The sequence below is a fragment of the Bidens hawaiensis genome, unplaced genomic scaffold (assembly GCF_021521415.1).
Source record: "Bidens hawaiensis isolate Kalapana, Puna unplaced genomic scaffold, B.hawaiensis_p1.1 tig00001960_1, whole genome shotgun sequence".
NCBI classification, from domain to species: Eukaryota; Viridiplantae; Streptophyta; class Magnoliopsida; order Asterales; family Asteraceae; genus Bidens; species Bidens hawaiensis.
Window position 1 is genome coordinate 1190992 of NW_027491108.1, and position 18029 is coordinate 1209020.

Sequence of the window (18029 nt, forward strand, 5' to 3'; positions counted from 1 at the left end):
ACCGTAATTCGTCTTATTTTAAAGGACAAAATTTGTAATTCTGTCATATTATTATTTTTATAGTGATGGTGTGTAATTCGGAAACTGCGATGACCTAAACACAAAAGCTCTCCTAAAAAAACTAGTAACTTTAAACAAATCATCTGTGTAGTATACTTTCCGTTTTTATAATTACAGCTATAGTTATTCTTCATTCAAGTTACGCACATGCGAACGAAAGATAGCTGTTAAACTTTAATATAAACATATCCCACGTGTTTTTTTATTAGCCCTTGTAGTCATTCTTCGGCAACACTCGAAAGTTGATAGCTGACATAATTTGGAAACGTCCATGATGCTATTGTGCACGAGAACCAATCATTCGAACCTGTTAGACCAATTTAAACACAAGTCTATCGGTTCTACAATTGCAATTTTACCATAAGCTTGATTTTCGATTGAGTGAATCACACTAAGATCTGGTCAAGATGTTCCTGATGTTGTTTATCAAGATTACAAAGATCAAGTGCCAATTTTTTTAAATTTTTTATATATATTTTTTTTTTGTATAGATCGATTCACCGATGTGTGAATGTAAAGGAGATGTTGAAATTATTCCATGATTACTAAAGTAAGAAAAACTAATCTTTAAACCAAGGAGTAAGTTCTGTAGTCTAGGATTCAAAAGAAGAACATTATCATGGAATGCGTAAATGAGTTTAAACAAGTCAGTCAACAAGGCGCTTTTATTCTCGGCTAGTTTCTAATGAGCGGGAAAGAGAACATACTGAGAGTGCAATCATCTTCTCTAAGTTATGGCCTTATTTTGTGTGATTTCAAGGGTTGTGGCCAACATAATGGATGTGTCGTTTCGCAATATACCGGTTAATCCCTAAGTATTTACAATGACACTTTGACCCATAAACATACTTTACAGCAATGACGTTTAGACCCTTGTACTGCAATAAATAACTAAGTTCAGTTTAAACACCAATAACATGAACAAAGTTACTAAACAAATTCCAAGTAGTCACTTTAGTCTTGCCAAAAGAAAAGGAACAATCATATGTTTCCTAGAAAAAACCAACTTTATCCAACTTGGTGGTAAAGTGTCATGTTGCCAATGTCTGCCAATAATCCAAACAACAAATGAGAAGAGGAATATGGATGACAAATAGGGGCACACCACCTCAGTAAATAAGGAAAATACTTAGCTGGAATTGTTATTTATTTGTTGAATATACAGATTCATAGAAAAAATCAGGACAATACTTAACTGGAAGCCCACTTGTGACTAAGACTTTTTGTTACAGTCAGAAAAAGAAGTCCCTACCCTATTATTATACTTGAACCAGGAAAAAAAATAGGTAGTAAAAAAAAAAACTAGGCCGACGGTTGAAGCCTCACTCAGGTTATCCATCCATAAAAAAGCTATTTGTTCTGAAGCAATTGTTTCCAGGATATTACCTTGCTTGAAAAAAGTCTACAAAGTCCACCAACTCTTTTAATAAATTTATTATATTATTATTTATCATCAGTGCACTTGGGAGAAGAAAAGGCTATATAGGCTGCACTGAATTTCTGACATTCTGCTCCTGTGCCAATTATTTGGTTCTGATTCCATCAGTAAAGTATAGAATTAGAGCAACAGAAACAGAAGAAAGAAAATATGGCAGAAATGGTATTACCTCCACTTCTGCAGGTTATCTTTGAAAAACTGGCTTCTCCTCTTCTCCAAACACTTGGCAATAAATGTGGCCTCAGGGACAACTTCAAGAGGATAGAACAGATCCTCCCCATGATCCAAGCTGTTGTCGAAAACGCTGAAAAGCGACAACTTACAGACAAAGTTGTCAGAATCTGGATTTCTCAGCTCAAAGATACAGTTGACAAAGCAGTTGACTTTCTTGAAGACTTCACAAACAAAGCATACCCCTACTTGCTACTGGAAGAAAAGTATGACATTCCTAAAAAATGGTTGTCACTCAGATCTATATCTACAAACACAGAGAAAGTGAGGAAGGTTCTAGAAGTGTTAGAGGCGGCTGCAACCGAGGGGTTACAGAACCTTCATCTGAAAGAAGCTGTTCAGGGTGCTAACGCGGTTTCAGATGAACAGGCTACTGGATTTTTTGTTGTTGAGTCTGAAGTTTTTGGAAGGGAGAAGGATAGGGAAAGAATTACAGAGTTGTTATTAAATGTTGGCGTGGAAGGAAACCTTCCAGCGGTTTTTATAGTTGGTATTGGAGGCATGGGGAAGACAACTCTAGCCCAGTTGGCATATTTTGATGATAAGGTGTTTAGACACTTTGATTTGAGACTGTGGCTTTTTGTTTTTCAAACTTTTGATGTGGAGAAGATCTTGAGGCGAGTTATCGAGTAAGCAACTGGTGAGGTATGCAATTTATCAGAGATGGATGTAATTCAGTCAAAGTTTTGGGATATCTTACACAAAAAGAGGTTTCTTATTGTACTTGATGATGTTTGGAACGAGGATGAAGAAAAGTGGGATAAACTAACGCCGTTGCTTCAAGGCGGTGCTAATGGAAGCAAGATTCTTGTGACTACCCGTAGTGAGAAAGTAGCTATGATTATTGATCCAAATCAGGTTTCCTCGTATTACCTCAAGGGTTTGGCTGATGATGATTGTTGGACTTTATTTGAAAGACGTGCTTTTCGTCAAGGAGATCAAGATAATCACCCAAATCTTTTGGAGATTGGAAAACGAATATTGGGGAAATGTAGTGGCGTGCCGTTAGCTGTAAAAACTCTTGGAAGTTTAATGCGTTTTAAGAGGAAGGAAGAAGAGTGGTTGGTGGTGCAGAATAGTGATGTGTGGGTTTTGGACGTAGGCAACCAAAGTGGAATCATAGCAGCACTGATGCTGAGTTATTTACACTTGCCGTCGCATCTTAAGCACTGCTTCACATTTTGTTCTGTATTCCCAAAACATTATTTAATCAAAAGAAAGGAACTGATTCTTATATGGATGGCAGAAGGGTTGATTCAATCACAAGAAGGAACCGAGCCAGAGGACACTGGAGATGACTACTTCAAAGAGTTGTCATGGATGTCTTTTTTTGAGGAAATTAACGAAGATCAAACGAAGATGTATAAGCTGCATGACCTTTTCTATGACCTTGCCCGCTCCTTAACCAGATACGACACCATTACACTAGACTCTGGCATTGGTATTTCACCTACTAATGTTGCACAGATTCGTCATCTGTCGATCGAGTCTTCTGGTTCTTTTCAGCTGCCTGAAACATTCTATCAAGCACAACACATGAGGACTCTGCTACTACTGTCACGTGGAGGATATGATGCACCGGTCCACCCAAAGATGCTATCCAGCTTTACCTACTTATGTGTTCTGAATGTGAGTTATTGCAGCATACATCTGCCTGAATCCCTTGGTGATCTCCGGTGTTTAAAGTATCTTGACCAGTCTTATTCAGGTATCAAATGTCTACCCATTCGAGTCAACCTCCTGCGTTCGTTGCTGACTATTAACCTATTCAGTTGCTATAATCTCAACCAGTTGCCTGAACTGACTAATGTGCAAAATCTGAGGCATCTAAACATAGCAGGATGCGATAGACTGGCTCATATGCCTAATGGAATTGAGGAGCTACTTCAACTTCAGACGTTACCAATGTACATAGTGTCCCATTTGAATAACCTGGAGGTATTAGGTCCTCTAAACCTTAGAGGAGAACTAAAAATCAAACATTTGGAGAATGTACGTGAGACAGAAGAAGCAAAGGAAGCCAAGATATGGAAGAAAGGGTATCTGAAGTCATTAGGTTTGTGTTGGGGTAATGATGACAGTAATCTCATCATGAATCCTACTTCAAAAGGTAGCCTCTCTTGGTTACAAATGGGAAAGAAAGATTCCGAGCCAGAACCTTCAGAACCAACCTCAACAATGGCCATGGATGGTAAGCTAGCAGAAGAGGTTCTTTCCTGCCTCAGACCAAACAAAAACGTGAAGAGCCTGCATGTGTTAGGGTACCCAGGACTTGCATTTCCTCGGACGTTTTCTAAATGGTCACTTGGGAAGCTGTCCACTGTTGAGTTGATAAACTGCAGAGAAATTGTGTGCCTCCCTACTTTAGGCCATATTCTTGGTTTGAAGACACTCAGGATTGAAGGAATGAATAAGCTTGAAAAAATTGGCCCAGAGTTTTACGGTGAAAATAGCATTGTGGCATTCCCATCATTACAAGAGTTGCAGATCAAAGATTTCCCGGTTCTGGAAGAATGGTGTGGTTTGGACGACAAAAGCGTATTTCCATTATTGAGAAAGTTGACCATAAAGAACTGTCCCAACCTTACTCAGACGCCTGTATTCTTGTCACTTCAGCACTTGTTGCTGCACAGTTGCAGCCCGAGAATACTAGACCCCACCAGCAAGTCAGCTTCACTCTTGATCACACTTGTAATTCAAGACTTTGGAGAGTTGCTCCTTTTACCAGCAGAACTGTTTGAAAATAATTCTCTTCTCGCTTCCGTTGATATCATATCCTGCCCAAATCTTCAATCCCTGCCGTCAGAGTTACAAAACCTAAACTCTCTACAAACATTAACCATTCGTTGGTGTCAGCGTTTATCTTCTTTGCCAAAAGGTTTCCAGAAACTTACTGCTTTGAAGTCATTGGAGATCACTGAATGCCACAGCATTAGTATTTTGGGCGAAGAGATTGGAGGTTTGAAATCTCTTAAAAACTTGTCCATTGAGAACTGCAGTAACTTGGGTTTCATTTCCTTGGGGCTGCAGCACCTCACTTCCCTGGAACACTTGACCATTATGTACTGCTCAAGTCTAGCCGCTTTGCCTGATGGGTTCCACCATCTTTTTGCACTCAAGCACTTGACTCTCATAAACTGCCCCGAGCTGCAACTTCTACCCACGAGTCTAAAATTTGCCACCCAACTGGAGAGTTTACAACTCCATAGCTGCTCCAGGCTGGGTGGTTTGCCAGAGTGGTTTGATAGCTTTGTGTGTTTAAGGTCATTGACAATTTCAGATTGCCAGAATGTGACTAGTTTGCCGGTGGCTCTTCGGCGCCTTACTGCACTCCAGCATCTGTCTATTCACCACTGTCCTGTTCTTAAGCAACGTTGTTGGCCGAAGAATGGTGTAGACTGGTGGAAGATTGCTCATGTTCCCCATGTATATATTCCCTGAACCGAATTAAAAGGCAATGAATTTCTAGAGTTGGTTTAAAACAACTAGAGTTGAATTGGGTATGCGAATAATATAAATAGTTATTGGATCACCTGATTGTTAATTGAGCTCATATCAGCACATTATTAAACCGGGCTGATATTTAATCGGTCAAATATTGTTGGGTAAAGAATGACTATTTGGGAGCTTTATTAACAAATGTGCTCATTATGTGTAAGTTGGACAGTTTCTTATGAATAGGATGCTCATTTGATATATTGACATTCAGTTAGCTAAATTGTTCAAGAGAAAGATTATATAAGTTTACATGCTTAATTTGGTATATAACATATTGGTTGGAAATGTCTGTTAGAAAAGTTTCCAAGCTAGGACTAAAATGAAAGCATTTAATTTTCGTGCGTGTGGACTTGCTTTCCAAGGTGACATTCTTGGCCTACAAAAATCAACATGCTTGGTAGCTAGTAGTATGGCACAATGGTGTCATTTACACATATGCATGCATATGGATTGTGGTGCGACTTACTCATGTCTGTTCTTTGAGAGTGTCGAGGCATTTTCAGAGATCGTCACGGTTTTATATTAAGAATTCAAGGATGTTCTCAAAAGGCTTTAAGGGTAAGGATGCCTGTATTTATGTAGTTGATTTGCCACATTTATTACATGCTTACAAGGCATGTAGTTTCAACTCACATTTCCCACATAAACAACTCTTTTGTACAAAATCAGCTACACATCGGGTGTTTCTTTACTTAAATACACATGAGAGGTGATGAAATCAAATTTTGGTGAGTTTTAAAACAAATATGGCGTTTTCGTTGGACGTTTTCTTGGATGTTTTAACACATAAAGCAATAATTCCTATAATTGGTTTAGAACAACCAGAGTCGAATCAACCATGTTCATGACAAAATCGGTTATCGGGTCCCTTGGTTACGCGTGTTAGACTCGCTTAAACTAATTGAACAAATAACAACTAAGCATTTGAGCTACATAAAAATTGTTAAAACATCATGGAAACCCCATGAGTTTCTTCAAGCCACTAAACAAAAAATGATCATCATCATTACCATCATCATGAAACAAGTGTTGATCCACCAACACCTTAACCGATTTCGCGGACAACGGATGAAAATTCGAACCCCAGTCCGAAACAAACTCTTGAGCCAAAACCCACTTATCATCTTCCCCCATTCTCTCCCATTTCCTCCTCAATTCCTCTTCTCCCAATCCGAGATACGAACACATCTCTACATACAGAAGCTTCCGGCTCCTTCTCATGGCTTCCTGTGTTTGAACCACCTGCGTCTTCATCTTGTCGATCTCTGCTTCCAAATCCATCGCCAGCTCTGTGTCACTGATGCTGCTGTTTGAGTTTGAACTGGAGCATGATATTCGGAGCTTTGTGGGGCAGTGGAGGGTTTGGAGAAGATTGAATTGCGTTGGGTGGAGGTGAAGATGAAGATGAAGCCTGATTAGGGCCATGATTGAGAAGATAATTTTTTTAGGGTTTGTGGTTTTCCGTTTGGGGATTTTTCTGTTAAATCTATCCGTTGCTGCTGCTGCTGCTGCTGCTGCATATCATCTCTTCTTTTTTGTAATCTTATGGGTTGTACTTTCTTAGTCACCAGCTGTAACTTGTGCTTTACAAAAGGCACATCAAAACGGGTAGGGATGAGCGTTTTTGGTACTAGTACCAAAGGTTTTAATTTTCGGTATTGGTACGAGTATTTTCTGAATTTTGTACGAAATACCGGTACAGTATCGCGGTACCGAACCAAACATTTCGGTACCGGTACCGAATATTTCAAATTTTTAGGATCGGGATTTTCGGGATCAGTACCGGTACCATCCTGACTCCCGAGCGCATCCCTAAAAACGGCTCGTGTTGTCCTCGTTTTATTAATATATTCTTGTATTTGGCTATAAGTTTTCCTATTTGGTGTATCAGAATTAGACATGTTTAAACACTGCTTAACTTTGCATCTACAGTTCTATACACATATATATAGAGAGATATTGTTATTTATTTATGGTATGATCTTGATAAAGATGATCAAAGCATATTAATAATCTTTAAAATCGAAGAGCACGCTCATCATGTTCGTGCATTGTAATGTCAATTTTGGTTCAAGAAAATGCTCATCAGGTTCATTCATTGTAGAAGACACAAAAAAAAAACAGCGTATTTTATATTATATATATGTGTAACATACATGTAATTACATTATTATGTTATTACATGCAAGAAATTCTATTGAATACAGAGAACATGATGACAATAAATACAATTAAGCAATTCTACATATGTAATGTTATTTTATATATATATATATATATATAATTCGATTGTTACATTTGCAAATTTGTTTTGTGTTATGTAAACCTGCAATGCATATATGAAATTCTATTAACTAATTTTTATTAAAACATATATCTAACTTTGTCATAACAACTGATAGATAAAAGAGTTAAATGATTAATATTGTAATTTATGTTGATAGTGGATAGTTTTCATAATTTTAAAATATTAATTTTTCTAACTTGATAAACTTTTTTGTTAAAAATCCTGACGTTTATTAAAACCATTAATCCATCATTTGGCCACAAGAAATGCATCCCGTGTTCCCACTATGGCCATCCATCTCGCATCCAATCTTGAAATAGGGGGGCAGTGTTTTTGCTCTTTCTTTTCTCGCGTCTCACTTCTACAGGTCAAGTTTTATTCTTTGTTTCATCTTTATTGGGATGCACTCCATACTTAGGCTGGCTTTGTGGTACTAAGAGTGAGCGGTATTCCTGCACAGTAGCACTTTGCCACGTCAACCCGCCCTGAGTCTTACCACTTCCATTCCGTGTGCCTTGTATATCCATACATGTATATGGGAGGAAAATATGCATAACGCTGTATATTACAAAAATACGTATAAACTATTATTTTTCTTTTTGGAGTTTTAATAAGGGACATAAAAATAAAAGAAAATAATGTAAATTTAATGTTTTTTTACTCAATCACCTTTTAAATATAAAAATATAAACTTTAGCTATATACCCCATATACTTTTAGGCCATGCGTATGCTATAAAACCTACATAGCTCAATAAACGATACAAAATTAAAATAATATGTATGAACAAATTAATTTAATGATATTTTTTCGCATATAGCGTATTCTAGAAGTTTAAAAAATATTATCATTGAACAAGAAGGCGAATGATTTAGATTTAATCTATATTTTCTCAAAACAAGAATTATTGTTATGTAATAATTTAATATAATGCATTATCTTTATAAGATAACGGCCTTGCGGTTTCCAATTCAAATTTAATGTAGTTTTTGAAAAATTTGGTTTTGCAATTCAAAAACAGATAGCAACACAACTTATTGCTCGTTTGCTTTATGTTTTGATGTTAACACTCCTTTTTCATTAAAAAAATTATTTAAAATTATGCCCAAAATATAATTGAACACAAAACTCTCCTCTGTTATTTTCCAAAGTTTTATTTGATAAGGAATACTTTCTTTAATATAAACACAATAACTTAGAAGTTATTTGTATGTATGTATTTACAAATCATGAGATTATTTATTTTTTTAAGCATACTTACTATTAGTCGATATATTTATAGATTAGAGAATATATTTTAGCATATAGTTTATCTCTTTGCGAGACTGTATTTCATTGTGGTTGATCTTGTATTATTAAAGGGTTGGAATGTTAATGGTAAACATAGAGAGAATACTTACACCATGCGTTCTGTTACTTATAATGGCCCAGATTGAATTGAACACGAGAATACTTGACATAACTCATCAATTTTATTAATCAAGAAAATAACTTAAAACTTAATCAATTCTCTCATTAACCCTTATGAATTCTTTGGGGTTATATAAAGTCTCGATTACAATTAGAGTAAAACACAAAATCCTATTTATCTATTAAATAAAATTCCATCTCTATCTAATAAATAAAATAGATAATTATCTCTAAATACAATAATTAATTAATTAATGTGATCGATCAATTAGCTTGACCCACCCCACTTTCCCGACTCATAACTCGGTTCAGAATTAACTCCAACAACTTACAAGCCATACGCTTATGCTTATCCATTTTATCATTTATTTTGAGGTGTTTACTTTATTTTAAAAAAAATTGTTGAAACTAGAAAATATTAAATTAATTTAGTGATTAACTGAAAAGGCAGAAAATGAATGGGCGCACTGAAGAAACACTAAGTGACCCGGTACAGATTATAGATAATCTGGGGGTTAAGTAATGTTTCCCACGGATGAGGTCTAACTGAGAAGGCTGTTCTTCAGGAGACCTGCAAAACAAACACCGTAAGCTCGTCACTGAGAAGGGGGGAGTTCCTCCTTGTGACCACCCTCCGGCGTGAGAATCAGACTAGGTTGCTCTGAATATAAGTGTATATTAAGAGATTGCTAGATAACTGGATAGCAGATGATCTTACCATTCCAAGATATTGGAGTATTTATAGCCGAAGGTAGGTTTCCAAGAAGGTACAGCCGGCTGAATAGTATTCCTGTTCAACCAACAGTGGACTATGCACAGGCCATACTGGTTGGTGGGTAGGTTACGGCCAACAGTAACAAAGTCGGCTGCACTATTCCACCAACTGTAGATTATGCACGTCCCACTTACTGTGGATTGTACGCAGGCCATGCTGGTTGGTGAATAGGTTACGGCCAACAGTAACACTATTCCACCAACTGTAGGCCGCGCATGCTCCTCAGTAAGGGTTGGTGAGTAGGCAGCGGCTAATAGTGACAAACAGTACTAGAGGGTGCTCCTCCTCGCCCTGTTGTCGATGAGCTGTCACCCTGTGATTGGCTCATGGGCTGTTCTGGTCAGATCGTCTGTCCTGTCCATACCTTGGTAGGCATGGTACAAAAGATCTTTCAGAATCAGACTGGCTCATTTAGGCGGGATTGTTCCCGCCTTGCTCATTCCTTCATGTGACTACTGAAGTAGCTAGTGTCTTGTGCGTGTAGCCCTGCTGTCTGCGGGTAGCCTTCCCTGATGGCTTGTATCCGCAACTGCGGGAACAGGCGGGGTACTTCACCATTGGGGGGCTTTCCCTGCGTGTTCAGCTTGTGTACTGCGCGTAAGATCCTATGAGCATGGTGGGTCCTGCGGGAGCAGATGGCCTTTGCGCAGACGTCCCTGTTCAAGGTGAGTCTTGCGGGACCAACTGGTCTCTGCTGGGACCTACCTCTTCAAGTCCCCCCAGTCCAATGTTCTTCTCCTGAATGTTTAATAAAGTGAGGTGAACTTTTGGACTTTAAGCAAGGGGTTTTGAAAAGGGTTTCTGGTTTTAAGGTTCTCCGTGGGGATTCTTCCCGCGGGTTTCCTAATGTCACTTGCAAAAATTCCCGATTTTTTTGCTTGATCTTTGGGTATGATGCGGGTAGGTATGTAACCTTCTCGCAAGTCAGGAGCGTTGAGTCTCACTTGTGTGGATTCTCCTTGAGGTTTTAGTGGTTTTGAACATAGTGATCAATTATGTTTAAACCACCAATTCCATCCTGGAGCCTCAAACAATGTATTTCTCGACGTTCCCGCTATGCGGGGATGTTATTTCCGTTTCCACAAGCATTGCCCAGAAGATCCTTCCTGGTTTCAATTCCCTGCCGGGCGCTAGGTATGTGAAGGGTTTTTGCCTTAACACTGTACCCGCGCTCGTCTTACGGTTACTTTACTTTCAAGGTACTCCTGGCGTCAATTCCCTGCGGGTGCTAGGTACGTGAAGGGTTTTGCCTTAACACTGTATCCGCACCCGTCTTATAGTTACTTTGTTGCCGGGGTATTCTTGGCTTCAATTCCCTGCGGGTGCTAGGTATGTGGAAGGTTTTGCCTTAACACTGTACCCGCATCCGTCTTATGGTTACTTGGTTGCCAAGGTAAGGGGTATTTTCCCGCTTACCTTTGAATCTTTTTGAATTTTGAAATTCGAAAGGTTGGTGAGGATAAGAACAGTCCAAACATCTGAAACGTCGTGTGACGGTTTCTTCTGACTGTGTCAGGACGTGCATGAAGTTATGGTGACGTGACAGAACATGGTCATTCCAGTTGCTTTTTCAGGCGCGTGGGCATGATTTTTCGGGCGCGTGGCCGCGAAATTACTGGCACACGTCCTTTCAACAGCTGTTGCCAGCTTGCTTTTTGCCACGTGTCATAGTTTCATTGCACCTTTGATTTCTCTCTCCTCCGCATTAAATTCACCGCATTAATTGCGATTACTATATAAAGGGGGAGAGGGTTATTTGCAATTCACACTTTTCACTCTTCTTCTTCTTCTTAGTGATTTCCGGCAAATACTCCCCTTTTTCAGGCAAGCATTTTCCCGAAATCACTCTTCTTTCTGCAATAATGTCCTCTCGTGATGCTGAAGCTATAGCTGACGACAGGGGTACTGCTGGTGAGTGCCAGTGTGCTCTGCCCGGCGATCAGTACCGGTATGTTGTCAGGAAGTTCATGCTCGATCATCTCGAGCCTGAGTTTCCTGAATCCCACCAGACCGTGTACGATGCCCCCAGTGGCAAGATCGGGGTTTATGCTGCATTTTTTGTCTATGGGAATCTTAGATTCCCATTGACAAAATTTGTTTACCGTGTCCTTGAGAGGCACGGTGTCCAATTGACCGAGCTGCACCCCATGGCGATCGCCAAGATTCGCCATTTTGAGTGGGTGTGCCGGATTTTGGGCATCGAGCCCCATGTGGACCGCCTGATGACCTTCTATACCTGGAGGTGCATCCAAGGGTGGTACACCCTGACGACCCGTATTAAGGGTCTGAAGATTTGCGACACCGAGCGCAGTCTTCGCGCGTGGAAGCAGGAATTCTTCTACATTTCTGCCCGCGCCATCCCCCTTGCCATGAAGTTTAAAAATGGCCAAGCGATACCGAGCCTTCACGCCCCCAACTACCAGGAGGCGGAATGGTTTTCGAAGATATCCCGGATCCAATCTCCGGTTTACCGGTTTGCGGAGTCCGGGATGGTCATGTTAGGGATGAGCCGGGTGTGGAAAGATGCATCTCTGGTTCCCATCCTCCTCGAATACGGTTTGAACTCTATTCCCTATGGTATGTCTTGTTTTTCTTTTTTGATACAAGTTTGTCTTCTAACTGTTTCTTTTCTTTCAGAGGGAAATGATTTGGAGTCGCTTCTGTTTCCGCGGGAAGCCGACGGTCCCGCGCGGATGGGTACTCGTGCTTTGGACGAGGGCGAGTTGCCCATCCTGGAGCAAACAGCGGATCGGTTTGTGGAGGTCTATCCGCTGGGCCACGAGATCCTGAGCCAACGGCGGCCAGGTAAGGCGATATTCCTTCCTCAACCCCTTAATGCTGTACCCGCTGTTGGAATTCTTGACCTGTCTTCTTCTGAGGAATCCTCAGATGCTCCTCCATTGGTGCGGAAGAAGAAAGCTGCTGCCGGCGGGAAAGGGAAGGAGAAGGCCTCCACGGCTGGTCCGGTGGTTCTATCTGACTCGGAGTCAGATAGTGAAGAGGTGGCGGGGAAGCCCGGTGGTGAGAAGACCACTGTTCCGGAGGCTACGACCGTTACCTCCGGAGAACCAACGAAGACGACGGTGACCGGTACCAAGAGGCCGGCTCCATCGGGTTCCTCCCCGCCCGTCCGTACGTTCAGGGTCAAGAAAACCCGTAAGTACAATCATAATGTCTTTGCAGATTTATTACTTCTTAAATTTAACACTCTTTGTGCAGGAGTGTATGTTGACGCATTCCGGGGTGAAGCGCAGGGGAGTACCTCCCCGCCAATGACGGTAGGCTCGGTCAGCCTTCCTGAGGCGTCGACCCAGGCGCCTGCGTCTGCATCCGCTGGTCCAGTTGCTCGTTCCTTTGAGCCAACTGTTCCGGCCGAGATGACGTCGCCGCCGGCCGTGAGTGCGATTTTTACAGCATCCTTCACGGAGCCGGCGGTTACTGCTGCTGCTGAGGAGGCGGCGACCGCGGCGGCGACAACAACGGCGACCACGGCGGCTGCCACCATGCCCGCGCCACCGGCACCTACGGCCGGACCATCAGGTACGCGCAGGGCTTCCCACCGATCTTTGCCCTCTTCCCGTCTGCCTGACCTGTTGGATGGATTTCCTTTAGGTTCAGGTGATGGGTTTGGCGGCTATCGGCCTGTCATTGACCCTACAGGTGCGTAGGGTTCTTTTCTTTTTCCCTTATGTTTTTTATCTTTTCCTTACTGCCTTTGTTTCTTTTGCAGTGTCGGATTCCAATGAAGTGTATGTTCCGCGATGGAACATACGCCGAGGAACAACCCTTCGTACCCCTGTGGAGTGCGTGGACTGGGCTCGCCACGCTGCTCCTCATGGTGCGTTGGGGGAAGCCATGGCTAGCTACCAGGAGGGTAGGCTAACCAATGAGCTTCGGGTTCTCCAAGCCCGGATGCAGCCGCGCGTCGAGCTGCTTTGTCGTGAAAACGGCAAGTTGAAAGCAGCTCGCGCCAAGGACGTATCTGAGGCGCGTGCTCTTCGGGAGGAGAACCAACAGCTGGCGGCAGCTGCCGCCGACAAGGAGAAGGCCTTCAAGGCCCTCGAGGTTGAAGTTCAGGCGCGACTCGAGGCCCGCTCCAAGGCTGCCCAAGCTGTGAATGAACAGCTTCGGCTGGCCAGGGAGACTGCGCGAAACGCAACCGAGAGGGCTGCCAAGGCTGAAGCCGTTGCTGAGCCTTTGCGTGTGGAGAATGAGGAGCTCAAGGCCAAATTAGAGGCTCTCCAACGCGCTCATGATGCCTTGGCAATGGAAGATGCCAAGAAACTCCAGGAAATCCTGGACCAGAGGGGGGTGCTTGACCACACCGAGCGGAAGCTTAAGGGCGTCGAAGAGGCTGCCGCAAAGGAAGTTTTACTTGCCAACCTTAACAAGAGCGAAGCCGAACGCGCCCATAACGAAGCTCAAGCTGCCCTCCAATGGCTTCTTCGAGAAGCGTTGCCTCAGGTATGTTTAGCTTTATCTTCTCGCTTTTCTTTTGTAAGAAAAGGTTTTAATACTTGTATTTTTTCTTTGTAGGTTGTGCGTCGGGTCTTTTCAGAGACCTCTTACGATGATGCTATGACCGCAGCCCTCAACGCTTCTCATGAGGATGGGGAAAAGGCCGGCTTCCTGCTTGGTCTAGGGTTTGTTGAGAAAGGCGTCCCGCCTTCCAACTTCCCTTTGTTCGATGTGGATACCGAAGCCATTTATGACCAAGCATTGAACCAATACGCCGCCTTCCCGCATCCAGTGGTGGAAAAGGTGGACGAAGTAGCTGCTGCTGATGATGGGTTAGCTGTCCTCAAAGCGTTCCTCGAACCACCCCGTTCTTCTGACGGAGCGGGTCCAAGTGGAAGCGGCCCTGAAGCTTGATCCTGAAGACCCCTTTCCATTGCTAAGATAGACTTGTATAGATTTACTCTTTCAGGCGGGTAGTAACCCGGCCATTCTTGTAATATATCATTGAAATATAAATCTTTTTGCGGATAAGATTGTTATTTCCTTTGGATTCCTTGCTTTATAAGCTCATGACTTAGTTTAAGTTAGCAATTTTCCAAGTTTTTTAGAATAAGTTAACCTGTTGAACGTGGTTGATGATGGGTTAAAGTTTCGCTTCCTCCTTCGTGATTGTGCGGGTAGAACCGTCACTTGCACTTGGTAGGATGGCTAAATTTTAACCTTCATCTAACCTGCGTGTAGGTTTTCCTCATTTTCCCTCGAAATTTCTAAGTATTTAGGATAAGTTAACCTTTGAAAGCGGTTGATAGTGGGTTAAAGTTTTGCTTCCTCTTTCGTGATTGTGCGGGTTGAACCGTCACTTGCACTTGGTAGGATGGCTAAACTTTACCCATACCTGACCTGCGTGTAGGTTTTCCTTATCCTTATTTCTAAGTATATATATATATATATATATATATATATATATATATATTTTTTTAGGATAACCTTTGAACGTGGTAGATGATAGTTTGAAGTTTTGCTTCCTTATTTGTGATTGTGCGGATAAGACCGTCACTTGCACTTACAAAGATGGCTAAACTTTACTTACATCATACCTGCGTGTAGGTTTCCCTTATTTTTAACGTTGTGTTTATGCGGGTTTTGCCGCCTTCCACACGCAATGACTTACTTCTCCTCATTTATGCGGTAAATACCGGCACCAGTGGGGAGTTCATAAGGATAAAGGTAAACACATTATGAAAGGAGAATCATTTCCATTAGAAGTGGCTCTTGGCCTTTTCTTTACAAGTTTTGGAATTGATCTACATATAACATTTGCGTAATTGAGCTCCATTCCATGTTCTTGGGATGGGAGTGCCATCGAGCCTTTCGAGCCGGTATGCGCCCTTTCCCAGAACCTGTTTGATAACGTATGGCCCTTCCCAGATCGGGGCCAACTTTCCTGGGCGTTCTTGGTTCGAAGCCTCGTTGTTACGCAGTATGTAGTCTCCTTCCTTGAAGTTGCAGAGTTTTACCCGCGTGTTGTAGTACTTTTGCATTTGTCGTTTGTAGTTCTCTTCACGCACTGCGGCTAAGTCTCTGCGTTCCTCGGTTAGCATAAGATCCAACCGTCTTTCCGCATCATTGTCTTCTGGCTGACTCAAGACCCTTGGTGAGGGTAGACCAATTTCGACCGGGACCATGGCTTCAGTGCCATAAGTGAGGCTGAACGGGGTTTCTCCCGTACTGGCCTTCTTCAACGTTCTGTTTGCCCAAAGGACGTGCGGAAGCTCGTCCACCCAGCCGGATCTGTGTTTCAAGAGTCTTTTCTTTATGCCTTCGACGATGCTTTTATTTGCTCTTTCCACCTCACCATTTCCTTGCGGGTGTGCCACTGAGGTAAAGGTGTGGGTGATTTGAAGTTCTTTTAGCCATTGTTGTAGCTTTTTGTCAGCAAAGTTGGTGCCGTTATCGCTCACCAAATTCTGTGGAAGTCCAAAACGACAAATTATAAATTCCAAATAAATTTTTTGATATGCTTTGCGGTTGTTTGGGCTAAAGGTTTTGCTTCTATCCACTTGGTGAAGTAGTCGATGGCTACCACTAGGAACTGAACATTTCCTGCTGCTGTAGGAAATGGGCCTGTCACATCGATGGCCCACTTCTGAAATGGCCACGAAGAAGTGACTGGAACCAGTTCGTTTTTCGGGCGATGCGTGTTAGGTGCGTAAAGCTGGCAAGACCTGCATTTTCTGATGTATGCCAGTGCATCCGTATGCATCCCTGGCCAAAAGTATCCCGCGTTGTTTAGCTTGGCTACAACAGCGCGAGGACCTGCGTGTACCCCACAGATGCCTTCGTGTACTTCCCTTAGGAGGTAGTTGGCATCTTGGTTGTCCACGCATCTCAAGAGTGGGCCAAGAAAGTTACGTCTGTAAAGGATGTCATTGACGAGTTGATAATTCAGTGCTTTACAGCGTAGTTTTCTTGCCTGTGTTTTTGACTCTGGTAGTATTCCTGCTGCAAGGTAATTTATTATTGGTGTCATCCACGTTTCTGTACTGGTTTGGATGACACAAATTTCCTTGTGCGGGACTGATGGCGCTTCGAGGAGTTCAATGCGGATGTCCTTTCCCAGGTGGGTGAAGGCTAGTGATGCAAGCTTGCTTAACGCATCCGCAGATTTGTTTTCGCTGCGCTTGACATGTATGACTTTACAATCACTAAAATCACGCATAAGGGTTTTTGCCTGGGCGAGGTACAGGGCCATGGTGTCGTTCACAGCCGTGTATGTTCCATTTATTTGGTTGGCCACCAGCATGGAATCCACATGGGCTTCCAAGTTTTTCACTCCCATCTTACGCGCAATTCTCAAACCGGCCAAGAATGCTTCATATTCGGCTTCGTTATTCGTACTTGGAAAGTCCAGCCGAATAGCGTAAGTATATTCTTGGCCCGCTGGGTTGGTTAATTTTAACCCTGCGCCTGAACCCTCGTTACTGGCTGCTCCATCAGTATAGAGTCGCCAGACATCATTGACGTCCTGTGCTGGGGAGGGTTGAGTCTCCTCCTGGCACTCTTTCTCCCGCGAAGCGGGGACTTCTGCAATAAAATCGGCCAGGACCTGGCCTTTTATGGCTGGTCTTGGCTTGTACTTAATTGCATATTCTCCCAATTCAATTGCCCATTTGGCTAGACGTCCCGATAATTCGGGTTTGCCTAGAACGTTTGAGAGTTTGAAGTTGGTGAGAATGGTGATTGGGTGGCCCTGGAAATATCGTCTTAACCTGCGTGAAGCATGTATAAGTGCTATAAGTGCTAAGACTAATTTTTCGAGGGTAGAGTACCGGGTTTCTACGTCTGTTAGTACACGGCTAACATAATAGATTGGCATCTGGACGCCCTTTCGTTCTACTAGCAGGACTGCCCCGGTTGCTCTATCTGTTGCGGAAAGGTATAGGATTAACTCCTCTCCCGCTTGTGGTGCTGTAAGTGTTGGGAGTTCGATCAGGCGTGACCGAATCTCCTGAAAAGCTGCTTCCGCTTCTGGTGTCCAGCGGAAGTGCGTTTTCTTCAAGCAGTTTCTCAATGTTGACACGAAAGGAAACGACTTATCTGCATGGTTTGCCAAGAAGCGATTAAGTGCGACTAGTCGTCCATTCAGTGTCTGAGCCTGTTTGATGGTGGTAGGTGATTCCATTTTAACAATGGCTTCGACCTTTTCATGGTTCGCTCTAAAGCCATCTTTAGTAACAATGACTCCCAAGAACTTCCCTTCTTCCATCCCAAATGAACACTTGCTCGGGTTGAGCTTCATGTTTATCTTTCGGAGCGTGTTGAAAGTTTCTTCAATGTCTTTCAACATCGCCTCAGGCTCGAGGCTTTTGATG

The 18029-nt window shown here is 42.6% G+C and overlaps 1 protein-coding gene and 1 pseudogene across 1 annotated transcript in view; both read left to right on the forward strand.

The window, feature by feature from the left end:
• Positions 1-18029, forward strand: part of LOC143601874 (E3 ubiquitin-protein ligase PRT1-like) — a 228406-nt gene that overhangs the window by 76106 nt on the left and 134271 nt on the right. The window lies entirely within an intron of this gene.
• On the forward strand, positions 1648-5175 carry LOC143600379 (disease resistance protein RGA2-like; annotated as a pseudogene).